The sequence below is a fragment of the Montipora foliosa genome, chromosome 6 (assembly GCF_036669935.1).
Source record: "Montipora foliosa isolate CH-2021 chromosome 6, ASM3666993v2, whole genome shotgun sequence".
Taxonomy (NCBI): domain Eukaryota; kingdom Metazoa; phylum Cnidaria; class Anthozoa; order Scleractinia; family Acroporidae; genus Montipora; species Montipora foliosa.
Genome location: NC_090874.1, coordinates 12,306,065 through 12,318,279, shown reverse-complemented (window position 1 = coordinate 12,318,279; position 12,215 = coordinate 12,306,065). Strand labels below are relative to the sequence as shown.

At 39.6% G+C, this 12,215-nt stretch overlaps 1 protein-coding gene across 2 annotated transcripts in view; it reads left to right on the top strand.

Annotated features, from left to right (window-relative positions):
- Nucleotides 1-12,215, top strand: part of LOC138006703 (myoferlin-like) — an 89,631-nt gene that overhangs the window by 14,543 nt on the left and 62,873 nt on the right. The window contains exon 1 of one of the 2 annotated variants that reach the window (XM_068853197.1): nt 9,233-9,367. The exons of the other annotated variant lie outside the window; for it this stretch is intronic. The gene's annotated coding sequence lies outside the window, so the exon portion shown is untranslated. Of the gene's footprint in view, nt 1-9,232; nt 9,368-12,215 lie in introns of those variants that run through there. 2 annotated transcript variants of the gene reach the window in all.

Sequence of the window (12,215 nt, the reverse complement as noted above, 5' to 3'; positions counted from 1 at the left end):
TCCCTTTCTCGGGTTCCCTTTAACGGCATTCAAGGCCGCGGTCATTTTAAGTTGTACCTCAACATGAGGACATATACGAGCTTGTTGATATCTCGGAGGGCAGCTCACGGAAAAGGAATCAAGTTTCCTCTTACTACCATCCAGTAGACTTGTACGTTACCCCACGAATACATGTCGCATTACCGAATAACGAGGTTTTCCAACACCATGTTAGACCACACGTATTTTCTTTCACCCACAGTCGCCCCGCGACATCTTTCCGTTGGTTATACCTCACCGCTGAAGACCATGCGCTACATTATATGGAGAAATTACAAGTGGAATCATTATCAGCCGTTTATGATTTACGGCTTATCCTTGTGGCTGACCACCATCTGTTCTGTTTGTTCTGTCTTGTATTCGATGCCGGTGAGGTTGTACAACAGTGCGATGGCCCTGCTACCCCCTCGCAATGATTTCTTTGTCTGCTACATTTAGCAGGTTAAAAACAAAGAAAGACCTGTATTTATTTAACAACTCACTCGAAGCCACAGTTCAAGTTGTTTTTTTAATCATCGCAGTTGTAAACGTTAAACTTAACCCCTTTCATTCCCACGATCGAAGCGTTCATTCTCCTAACTATAGTACCCAAAGGATGTCCCTTGTTGGAAGTCATGAGAATTGGTGGTTATATCAAGGATCACAGCTCCAAAACCTGATAATATTCTTCATTCTCAATACCTGTCCTGACTGACATTCTCACTGAAATTGTGAGGAGAATTTACGTACCGATCACTCCCGGGAGTCGAAGGAATGCCTGGAAAAAATCAGGTTTTGAAACTAGATTTAAACCCGTGTCTTCTGCGATACCGGCGCAGATGAATCTCAAGGTAAATTTCTATACTCCTTATTCCAACATGGCCGCTGATTTATGCGGATACAAATTGGACCTTGTTGCCTCGTCTCAAGATAAAATATTCTTTTGAATTTTAAGCTTAAGAAAGAGTTATGCAAGGCTTATTTGAATAAAAACAAAAGAATATTTAAGACTGGCTGGCCATTATGGAATGCAGGTGTATCAGACCGTATTTTCATAAAAATGGCGGCCAATTTAATAATTACTTTTGTCGAAGTGCAAATTAGCCTACCAAGCCTCGATAACATACAGTGAATTTTCCGTTTTTCACATGAACGTCACGACCCGCCCATGTTGGTGCCCTAAACAAAGAAAAACAGGCGGCCATGTTGGTGCCCCGAACAAATCCTCCAGGGAATTTAAAACTCTATTATTTATGCAAATGCATTAACTTTTGTTTTCGGGTGTGTGAAAACATGGCGGTTGATTCACGTGAGTGAAAACCAGCAATTGAAAAGCATTCTTGCTCTTAAAATGAGGCTTGGTAGGCTCAGGTGCCACGTGGACAAAAGAATTATAAATGTGACCGCCATTTATGAAATAAGGTCACTAGATGCGATCCTTTCGTATCCTTTGAAGCCAAGTTTCTTGAAATCGATTATGTCTTCTATGCACAATTCGTATACTGAACGAGTAAGAGTGTAGAAACGTGGCGTTAGGCGAGAGATTTCCCTATAACTAACATGACAGGTTTGATTTTTGGCCTCAAGAGAGTTAAAGTTCCCCTGAGATAAAACAAATCGCTTCCTTTTTTCCTTCAGATTTTGAAAGAGTGTTTACTTAAGACACGTGACTGGCAAAATTTTTGAGCTTTGATTTTTGGTCCCAAAGGCCCCGTTTACAACGTTTGAGTGTGAGTTTGTATATTTCACGGTCCACCATTCACTCCCCCACGTTCAAAACTGCCGATTGAACCTCAGACGGTTGGATCCAGGGCAAGTGACGCTCAAAGGCTCACTAGTTTAACATTTCAGCGTGTGATGCAGCTTAGCATTTATCGCAACCCCAACACATAAAAACAATGCAAAGCCCGAAAACACCCGTGCTCGCATCTTAATTCAAGTCGTGTTCAAACGCATTGCATTCTGAAAACTAAAAACTCGTGAGCCTTTCACGTCATTTTCTCCTCGATCCATACTAGCTTTCCTCAAGAACTTAAACGTTAGTAATGGCGGACCATTAACTAGGAAACATTCCAGTTAAAACGAACAAGGGTTCACTTTTTGAAATAAAGGCTTAAAACTTTGGTCCCTTATGTTTTTTAAGTGTAACATAGTTTTGGAAATCCAAAGAAAAATTACGAATTGGTAGTTTGGTCACAGGGGCACGAATTTAAGAGTTGATTGCAAGACCACCAAGGCCAAACCACTCTCGTTGACGGTAGTAAGAGTTAAAATGAAGCCCTTTACTCAACCAGTTGGTTGTGCCAAATGCGTTGTTATCTATTCTCCTTGTTTTCTTCTAGGGTTACTCAGTGGAAAAGATGTTTCCAATGTCTAAGTCATCTTCAGGGACGGAAAATCCAAGAAGCTAGTGAAAAATAATAAATAATAAATCGCAAATTAAATTCATATCATAATTAATATATCGTAATTTTTGCCTGTACTGTGTGCAACACGGGTAATTCAAGTATATATTGTCCCTGCCCATTATCGCATATAGAATTTCATCAATTAAATCGCAACAACACATGTAACAGTTCATCAAATGGAATACAGTGAAGGCAATTGTTGTAGCAAAACTCCTACTTTTGTTCTTACACAGTTTATGAGCTAAAAATCCTCTACCGTGCTACTTACGAAGTTGGCTTCATCCTCAGATTTCAAATTGAAGTGGGACCGGAAGGCCAGTGTTTCTTAATGAACTATATAGTAGGGCGCCTCCTCTTCGATTAATCACCTGTGATGAATCTCCGCCGAATCCAGATATGAGCCCATTTAACGTAAACTATCGGGCATCGTGTGTCGCATTGCAGAGCTTAGATCTTAGCGGGTTTTCCTACCATGCTGAACCGTTATAACGGTTCCGTGTGCCTTTCCAAAGCGAAAATCCCCTGCCGTACTTACTTGCAACACATGTAACCAGGGTTGAAAAGACATCTTTTTGGCGAAAATTTTGTTTTTGTCGGCAGTGATGATCAAACGTTTGTAATTAAAAAAAAAAAAAGAAAAGAAAACACATCCGCGCAGGATAAGTGGTCCCTCATGATGATGGACAGCTGTCTTTTACGCTTGTTCCTTTTGCAGAAAGCTATGATTGGAAAACTTATTAGGGCGTATCAGATCCCTGGCGGCTAAAAATCACCAAACCAGCATGAGCTGTGAACGTTGTGCGCACGATTTCATCTTCAAGTTATTGCGGCAAACTCTGAAATTGCATTAAAATTGGATAAACTTCTACTTAGTTGCAATATGATTGCTTATTTGAGGTTTCTTTTTTGGAAATTTCTCAGGAAGCCAAAAATGATAATAGATACTAGACTGAATTTACCCACGTAACAATGTTCATGACTCTGGAGAAGATAACTATATAGTTGTATTTAGTTCTACTTTAAGTTTGAAGTTGTGCTTATTTTGATACAATGAAAAATATCTTATTTTGTTGACTTTGTCTTATCACCTAGTCTTAATCTTGTCGTCAAGCACCCCCCCCACCAGTAATTTGGAGCACTCTATTCCTAATTTCCTCGGACAAGCCATCTCCTATAGAAGAAACTTCACCGCATAGCTTGACTAAACACCTTTTAATTATCACTGAAGTATAGATACTCTGATGGAAGGCTTCATTTAGAGTAGTTAGGCTAAGAATCGTAATACAATGGCAACTTTGAAACAACGTCACTGTGAATACGGGAATATTTCGACCTGCCCGTTACTGTGTGAGTTTGTTGCACACAAATGGTTCCTCACAACCGTTGTATAGGGAATATTTGTCGACCCATAACACCTTAAGCCTGGTGTTCCTAGCTAGCGACAGCAGACCGGAGTCACGGAGTCGATAACGTACAAGAGCGCTAAGACCGAATGACCATAAATGATCGGCCAAAAACATATTCTGTTGATTTATGTGCTAATTAGCCTCACTAGCCTCGTTTTGCATGGACAAACAAATACGAAAAGAAATGTTTGCTTGAGAGCGAGGCTAGTGAGTCTAATTAGCACATAAACAAAAGAATATTTGTTTTTGGCCGCCGTTTATGCATTCGGTCTATGACCTAGTGAAAATCAAAGATCGGAGTCGTACAAGCGGAATCACTAAACTCGACTTCAATCGGAGTCGGAAGCCACTCATAACGTTCCCAGTTTCTTCCGCTTCCTCTGTGACTGCCGTCGCTTATGATCCAGTGAAAACACATAGGATTGTCGGAGTCGGAAGCAGAAGCGGAAGAACCACACCAATCACGCTGCTTGGGAATCGGCCATTGTGATTTGGTTTATTGTTCCCCTTCTGCTTCTGACACACGCAAAAGAACAATGCAGTTTTCAGTGGATCATAAGCGACTGGAGCCATAAGCGGAATCGTGTGTTCTGCTTTTCGACTCCGACAGCAGTTTGAATTTTTCACTTGATCGTTATCGACTCTGCGCTTCTGGATTACGACTGTGGACTACCACTCTGGTCGCGATGAGAACGACGTCCGAGGCACCACGCACTTTGAAAAATGTCGGCCTCCAAACCTTATGCCATCAACGCTCAGTAACGTAAAACTCTGAGACTTCCCTCGTCCTTCGAATCGAAAGGTCCCTAATGGCGAGCCGAAGGCTCTTCGAGCGTTTTTCACTCACGTGACTAAAATAAAGGCTAATTTGATGAAAACAAAAGAAAAACTATTTTGCATAAAAATAGAGTTCAAATGTCCCAGAGGATTACTTTTGGAACACCAACATTGGCTTCCGTGACGTCATGTGAAAACGCTCTATTTTCTCTTGTGGGCACCATTGTAAGTCGCAAGACAAACTGAAAAAGCAATGCTTATGCAAATGTGTGGAGGGTCAGCAAAGAGTAATTGTGGTATTTTTCAAAGTGGCCTATTAGGCATAAGCAATGCAGGCTTGGATTGACTTTGAATCGTTCCTGGAGTGCCCGGAATGTCAAGTCAACCCGAACTGCCCTCATGTTTCTATCCGCTCCTGTTGCAATGGAGCGAGCATGGAATGTAGGCTGAAGCGGGGCTGCAGCGTATTGCAACGAATCGCTATTTTCATTGGTTCCTATGACCAGTAACTTCTTTTGTTATCATGGCCAGGTGGCATTGTTTCTGTTGTATCATCTAGTGTTTCGTTTTTCAATCACTAAAAATTTCCAGGACCGCGAGCCCACAGGGTCTCAAACGTGAGGGCTCACATTTATAAAACCAAAGAAACGAAATATTACCAGAAAGCTAACACATTGCTCCTCTCCGTAGCATAACCCATTGCTGAATTCCAAAAACCACCCCAAAGCCTACATTTACACAAATTTAAATAGGCATCTATTCACAAATGTGTGCTTGAACCCGTTCGGTGGAAAACTTTGGGATAGTTACATAGCTACTGATCACGTGACCCTTAAGGCTCTACTCCGCACCCCCCGTCACAGGTACTAACACGTTCAGTTGATGCGAATAAATTCCCAGTTATATTGCCCCTAGCATCTTTCTGTCACGTTCTTCAATGATTTCATTTCATCTTGTAATGCTTACTTGTGTATCCAAACTTGTGTACATTCGACGAAACAAGAAATTGTCAATTTAGCCAAGGTACTTGGTATCATATGCACACTTCCCACACCTGCAAATAGATAAGAAGAACACTGACATTATTAGGCTATTGAACGGAGTAGATTAGATGCAGATTCTCCTTAGGAAAATTCCCATAGAATTTGCAGACTCTTAATATGTAAAGTCGCCCAACTAGCTTTACTAATCATGAATTGAAGTGTTTTTCATTTTTCCCCAGTCACACACACGTGAACACACGTGGAAACTGTGTATTTTGCTTCATGTCGACGATGTTGTTTTTTGTTATTTTGTGGGGAGCAGGCGCCCGGGAAATTAAAACAGTTACTGTACGTATACGTAAATATAACTCGGCAGAGCAAAGGTATAACTTCTAAATTTGGATTGCATGATTCCCCCCAACCCTGAAACGTGAGCCTTCGACACGTGGCCTTCGCTAAAGCCTTGACAGCTTTGTTGGTCAATCAACATTGCACGTACGCGAAAACCGAGCTCGGAAATCGTCTCGGAAGGTCGCAAGAACCCTTCTCAACATGATTATGACAGACGGCCTGTAGCTGTTAACAAAGGTAACAACAAATTTGTCGTCTTCCGTGAAACGGTGAAGAGGCGATTGTTTTTGTGTCTTGTCGAAATGTGAAACGGCCATTTTATTTTCCGTGAAACGTATTCGAAGACCCCCCTTTTTAATACATGCAGCAATAGATCAGTAACTAATCAGTAATGTCGAAGAAGGGAGACAATAGCTGTGACGGGTAAAGAAATAATGACCAATAATAGGGGGAACAAATACTCCATTTTCCATTGCAGTACAGTATGTTCAAGTAAAGCTGATGATCCTCGCAGTTATGGAACGCGTTCATAAACTGCGAGGATCCTAGCTTTACTTGACTTCATATCCGCAGTTCATTATATGATTCATTTCATAATTCATTTCATCGTTGATTCATTCAACGACACCTCACGCAGACCGAACATTAGAACCCACCAATGACCAGCTCCACCAAACGTCCAGTGGCTTCATCGCTCAGTTGGTTAGAGCGTCGGCACCGATATCGCGAGGTCACGGGCACAAACCCCCACGTTGTGAAGTCCTTGATTTTTCCGGCTTCTTTACGCAATTTGCTAAAACTGCAGTTCATGACTCTGCGAGCATCATAAGCTTTACGTGATTTCATATCCGACACACCGGTCATTTATGATCCATTTCATTATTTCATTTCATCGTTAGTAACAAGTAATGTATCAAGACACCTCGTCCTTTAAATTAAGCAAGATTACAAGTTGATATATACTTGTGGCCTACGATTCTACATGAAGGGATGCAAAGCAAGAAAATAACTTGTCAATCATTGCTGCGCTGGATGGTCGTGTACTTCCAGCCGTTGTACTTTTTCTTAGGACGGTATTTGTATTTAAGTTAAAGTTTTACAGATTTAGCGTAAGTCCGGGATCGCCATCACTCGATTTCCTTCCATGTTTAATGCGGGCCGGTTGTTTGTCATGTTTTCTTTACCTTTTATTTTCATGCTCATTTGCAATGTTTTGACTGCCGATTGTACTGCCTGTATTGTGTTCGTTTTTTACCGTATCTTTCCCTCTTTTTGATACGTAATATTACAAATAAACCATCCTTTTTTATGCCAAAAATCGAACTTCTCTGAACCGTGAGTGGTTTTGTGGACACCCGTACTTGCCTCCAATACTGGTTTTTGAGAAACTGCCTGAAAAGAACGCAGTACCAGCGATGACTACCGAGCACTGCAGCGAGGACCTTTGATGTTTTTGATTTTTTAGCTGTTCTAATTTCACTTTTCATAATACATCGTTCAGCAATTCTCACTGAGTGGTTTACTTTGTTTTTGTAAACCCTTGGCGAGTGGTCTTCGTTCTCATGAACTAGGCTAATTTTTCCTCACTTACAGATTTCGACAGACCCCTTGCAAACCATAGCTTCTGAAAATTACATTTCATTGCTTTAATTTTTAAATGGGAAAACAACCTTTATTAAATAGATAGAATATAATTTTTCTATGAATTTTTCGTAGCATCTCCAGGGCATTCAAATCCTAAAGTATCTCCCCAAATCAATTTTCTCTCTCCCAATTCCTCTTTAAATTTTAGACAGGTTGCTGCATTTTTTACACCGGTCTGGTAAGTGAACACAAGAGCCGCTTTTCTGTAAAAACGGGCTTTGTATCTCTTTGTATCTCGTTGTAAGTTTAAACTGCTTTAAGGTTTTGTTGCCAATGGTGCCTGCGGAAGAAATCAAAAGAAACTTGTTTCTGCCGAGAAGAGTTTAAAACTTGCAAGGTTTTTGAAGCGTTTGAAAGAGAGCGTCGGGGCATTGTCGCTGCTCAAAGACCACCGCTACCATTTCATGGTCATGGTTGATGATCAGACAAACTAATTCCCTGCTTCACAGGTTAATACAGACGTCTCACGGGCAACGTTTTATAATACAACCTTTTCGGTTTTACATAACGAGCTACACTGTCGTCTGTATACAGTGACGAAAAAAATTCTTGCCGATCTTCCACCCTTGACCCTATCCACCCACACCGTGACCGAAGTTGAATATTTGAAGACAAGACAATGTGAAAACACCCGCGCAAAGTTGACTTATCTCATACAACATTAATTCACCTTCCATTGTTAAACACCCAGGTCCTTTTGTTCACTAATGACCTCCTGTTCCAAGTCATTTACCCACACCAAACAACACGTACAACAGCCTCCCATGTCGCCAAGCAGGCGATCGCCCGCAACACAATTGCCCATTGCCCCTATAACTACAATAACAACCTCGACGCATATCCTCTTTAACCCACTACTCTTAACTTGGACCCAACTGTCACTACTTAGCGTTACAATATAAAGTATATATCCACCTCGTTTTCATGAGTCGTCTACTAACTACACAGCTTTACGTTCTTGCATTTTCTCTAACGCCTACTCGAAATACTTTGTGAACCAAATAATAAATCGTCACTTTGACTACTTACTTGCTCGAGCACATTGGAAATGAGACTCATTTTAAGCCCCACGCAGCCAAGATATTAATAATGTTAATTAAATCACCACAACTGTTTCGTGCCTTTCAAATGGGCCAATTTAGCCGAACCGTATTCCTAAAACTATTGGAAAAAAATGTTTAAATTTGGCATGAAGTGCCTCCTAGTAACTCGATTCGATTATCAAAAGAAAAAAAAATTAAATGTCTTATTTACCCCCCGTTTTCTCACAGGTTAGTCACCTTTCGTTATTTTGTCCAGTTGAACTGAGTTCACAGCGCTGATATTTTCTGTTACGTCCTCAGTCAAAAGTCAAGGGAAATGAATGCATGCTATATGCTTGATTGACTTTTTTAAAAGAGCAACATCCTCACACAAGGATTTTCCTTGATTGTAGTTGATGATGAATATTTTAAGCTTTTCGGGTTCGGTTGGGAGATCCGTTTGTTTTTTTAAACAAGAAATTATCGCAGTAAAGTGTCGAATGAACACTGCCACAACTTTAGAAAAAGCGTCTCGTGTCGTCGTCTGTTGCTCTTTTCTTAGGCATGTCTAAAGTTACTACATCTGCCCTCACCGGATTGGTTTTGAGAAAACAAAGGACACAAATCAATATACATGAGAGATCCTTAACACAGTAGAGCTACGTCCTACATCGATCGAATGAAATTAGAGACTGCAAAGACCTCCTGGTATCTACTTTCTTTGGTCTCTCTCCTCGAAAGATAAGCCTGGAAAACAGGTTAGTATGGTTACTGGTTATAATTGATCTTGGCATAAACTTCTATCACACTCGAGACGCCATACAAGACAAACAATGTGAATTAAAAGTTTGGCGTCTTATTGTAAGCCGTATTTTCAACTCCAGCTGTATTGTTCAGTCGTTGCTAATATTTTTCAAAGTGCCAAGCACGAAGTGGCCAGTCTCAATTTGACAAAATAAAAATGACTTAGAAATATCGCCCATCGAGTGGAATTTCGTCGTTTATGCAAATTGCATTTTCTTTTGTATGTAATGTTTACAACAGGCACTTGCGAAATTGCGCAAGGAAGAAATCAAGAAGACTTCAAGAGATCTTGTATTTGTTACAACACTCGTGTAAATAATAGTAAACTACAATTCATATTTTGTAGTACAAGGAATTCAAACGAGGAAAAGCGAACGAAATATATGTTACATTTTAATTACATTTTAATCAGGGGAAATATTCATTAATAGTCATAAACTCAAGGCATAATGGATGGCATAAATTCTCATGCAACGCTGAGCTTGATTCATGAAGTCCAGTGGAGCGAAAAGTTTGAAATTGCTTCAGTGGAGGTTTGATTTTAAGCTGGCGAAGTCCTTTGAGTTCGTTTTGTTTTCGCCCAAGCAACTTTGTGAGTGGGTTTCCCTGGGAACAAGTTCATGGAAAAATACTTGAAAAACTCTTGAGAATGCGAACGTCTTATCCATTTGTTGAAATGATTAATAATCCTTATCTGTTTACATCTCGAATTGTTTCTGACAAACTACCTTACTGGCTGTGTCCTCATACTTCCCCAAACAATAGGATCTCCTGTCATTAAATGGCCAGTTATACTAGTTTTATACCCGCTCAGCCCCTGTAAATGTACGACTGAAGAAAAAAAAACTAATGCTAAGATACACCGCACAATGCTTGTTCGTATTGGTTCCTCGGAAATGACTGGCATGCACAACTTACTCTCTGAGCAGCCGAACCGAAACAAGAGGGCTTTCTGTGGTCTTCACACGTCATGTGTAGTTGCATGAATTTTATTCATTTACCGACAGTAACATTTTTAAGAGACGAACAGATGCCATGACAACGAAGTCACTTTACGATAGTCAGCAAAATGCGTTTTTCACCTCTAAATTATTTTGAATTAGTTCAGCAGAGGTTTTCAATTAGTTACTTTATTATACGAAAAGGCCGCTGTATAAAATGGGAATATTTGGCCGCATTTGGGATCGGAATCCTAACCGGCTTTTCTTCAAACAATTTATAATGACAATAGGACTGAGAGGAGTCCTATACGGTCTGTAATCATACGAGTGATTAACAAAATCGGACAACCGCGTAGCGGGAGTCCGATTTGTTTAATCACAAGTATGATTACAGACCGAATTGCCGACACGAAGTCCTGTTACTACCAATTAATCATAACCATTACAATTTTCGAGAAAACAAAATTAATGTTTCCTTTTTCACTGTGATAAATTATGTGATTGGTGGATTAAGCTGAGTACACTTAATATGGTTGGCTGATGTAACTGTCCGATTTCAGGTATACGATTACAGCCAACTGTCCGATATCAACCCCAAGTAGTTAACACCAATCAAATTTGAGAAAATTATACTGGTTATCATTACGCCGTTAACAACTTTGTGTATAAGCGAGATGTTGTTTTAGATAAAAGGTAAAACGTTGAAATAAATGTCAAGAGAACATAAATAACGATATTCAGGCGACGTGGCTCCAAAAACTTTACACTGGGTGCATTTTTCTCTGGGTGCATATTGCGTTATGTGTACGTGATTCTTACTTGTCTCCTGACTTCAAATCCATGCTTGGAATCCTGGATTTGAAAGAAAGCCGTAAAACCTTATTTTTATATCGAAAATTAATGCCATGAAAATTCTTATTACCCAATTTTTGTTAAAGTGTTTCGTTGCCCCAGTTTGCAAAGTAAAAGTAAACACCTTTATTTAGACACCTCAAGTAAATTAAGGCATGGGCCCCAAAATAAAATGAAAACTTTAACAGTGAGAAACTTTATCTCTATTATTAGCATATTTCTTGTCATTTTATGTCAATCAATCTCGTTAGTTCCCAGTCCGTTCAGTTGTATTTTGAATTTAAATTATCTGTAACTGAATAATAATCACTTGTGATGATGTATGTTGTAACACACGAAACGTTAAGTTTATAAAAAGTTATCCAGTTCAAGCAAATGTTTGTAACCGCTGTTTGCGTTTTATTCTTATTGACGTGGATGGCGTATGCAAATGAGGTCACGTGACTTGTTACCGCCACAAAACTCAAAATAAAAAACGGTAACAGTTTATGCTAAAATTTATCTCACTTTGCTACTATTAGATTAGTCAATATAGTAAAAGAAAACAAACTGTTCTTGGCCTTTGTTAAATATGTCTTTAGTTTTGGAAATATACGACGTTTTGTACTAGTGCCCAGTCCCCTATGGAAAATATTTAAAATTATCTTGAAATGTCCAAGCACAAAAATGATTTACCCAATAGTGTTAACATCATAAAAGTATATCCAGCCACCAGAAAATGATAAAAAGTGTTGCCGTTTAGCCAGAAGATTTCTGTACTAAAAATAACTTTGACATGTATCATCCTATATAGCCGTTGAGGTTTCACATCTTAATGCTGCTAACGATGTCCCCAAGTTATTTCGTGTTATATAAAATGGATCAATAGTTATACCACCCCCTCACTTATTTTCATAAAATAGATCTGTGCCCTGGCCTTAATTCACCTGAGACTGTGATCTTTGAAGCTTAGAGATTTTGGTGCCGTATGAAAAGTAACAATTCTGATCAAATAAATGAAACAGAGTTT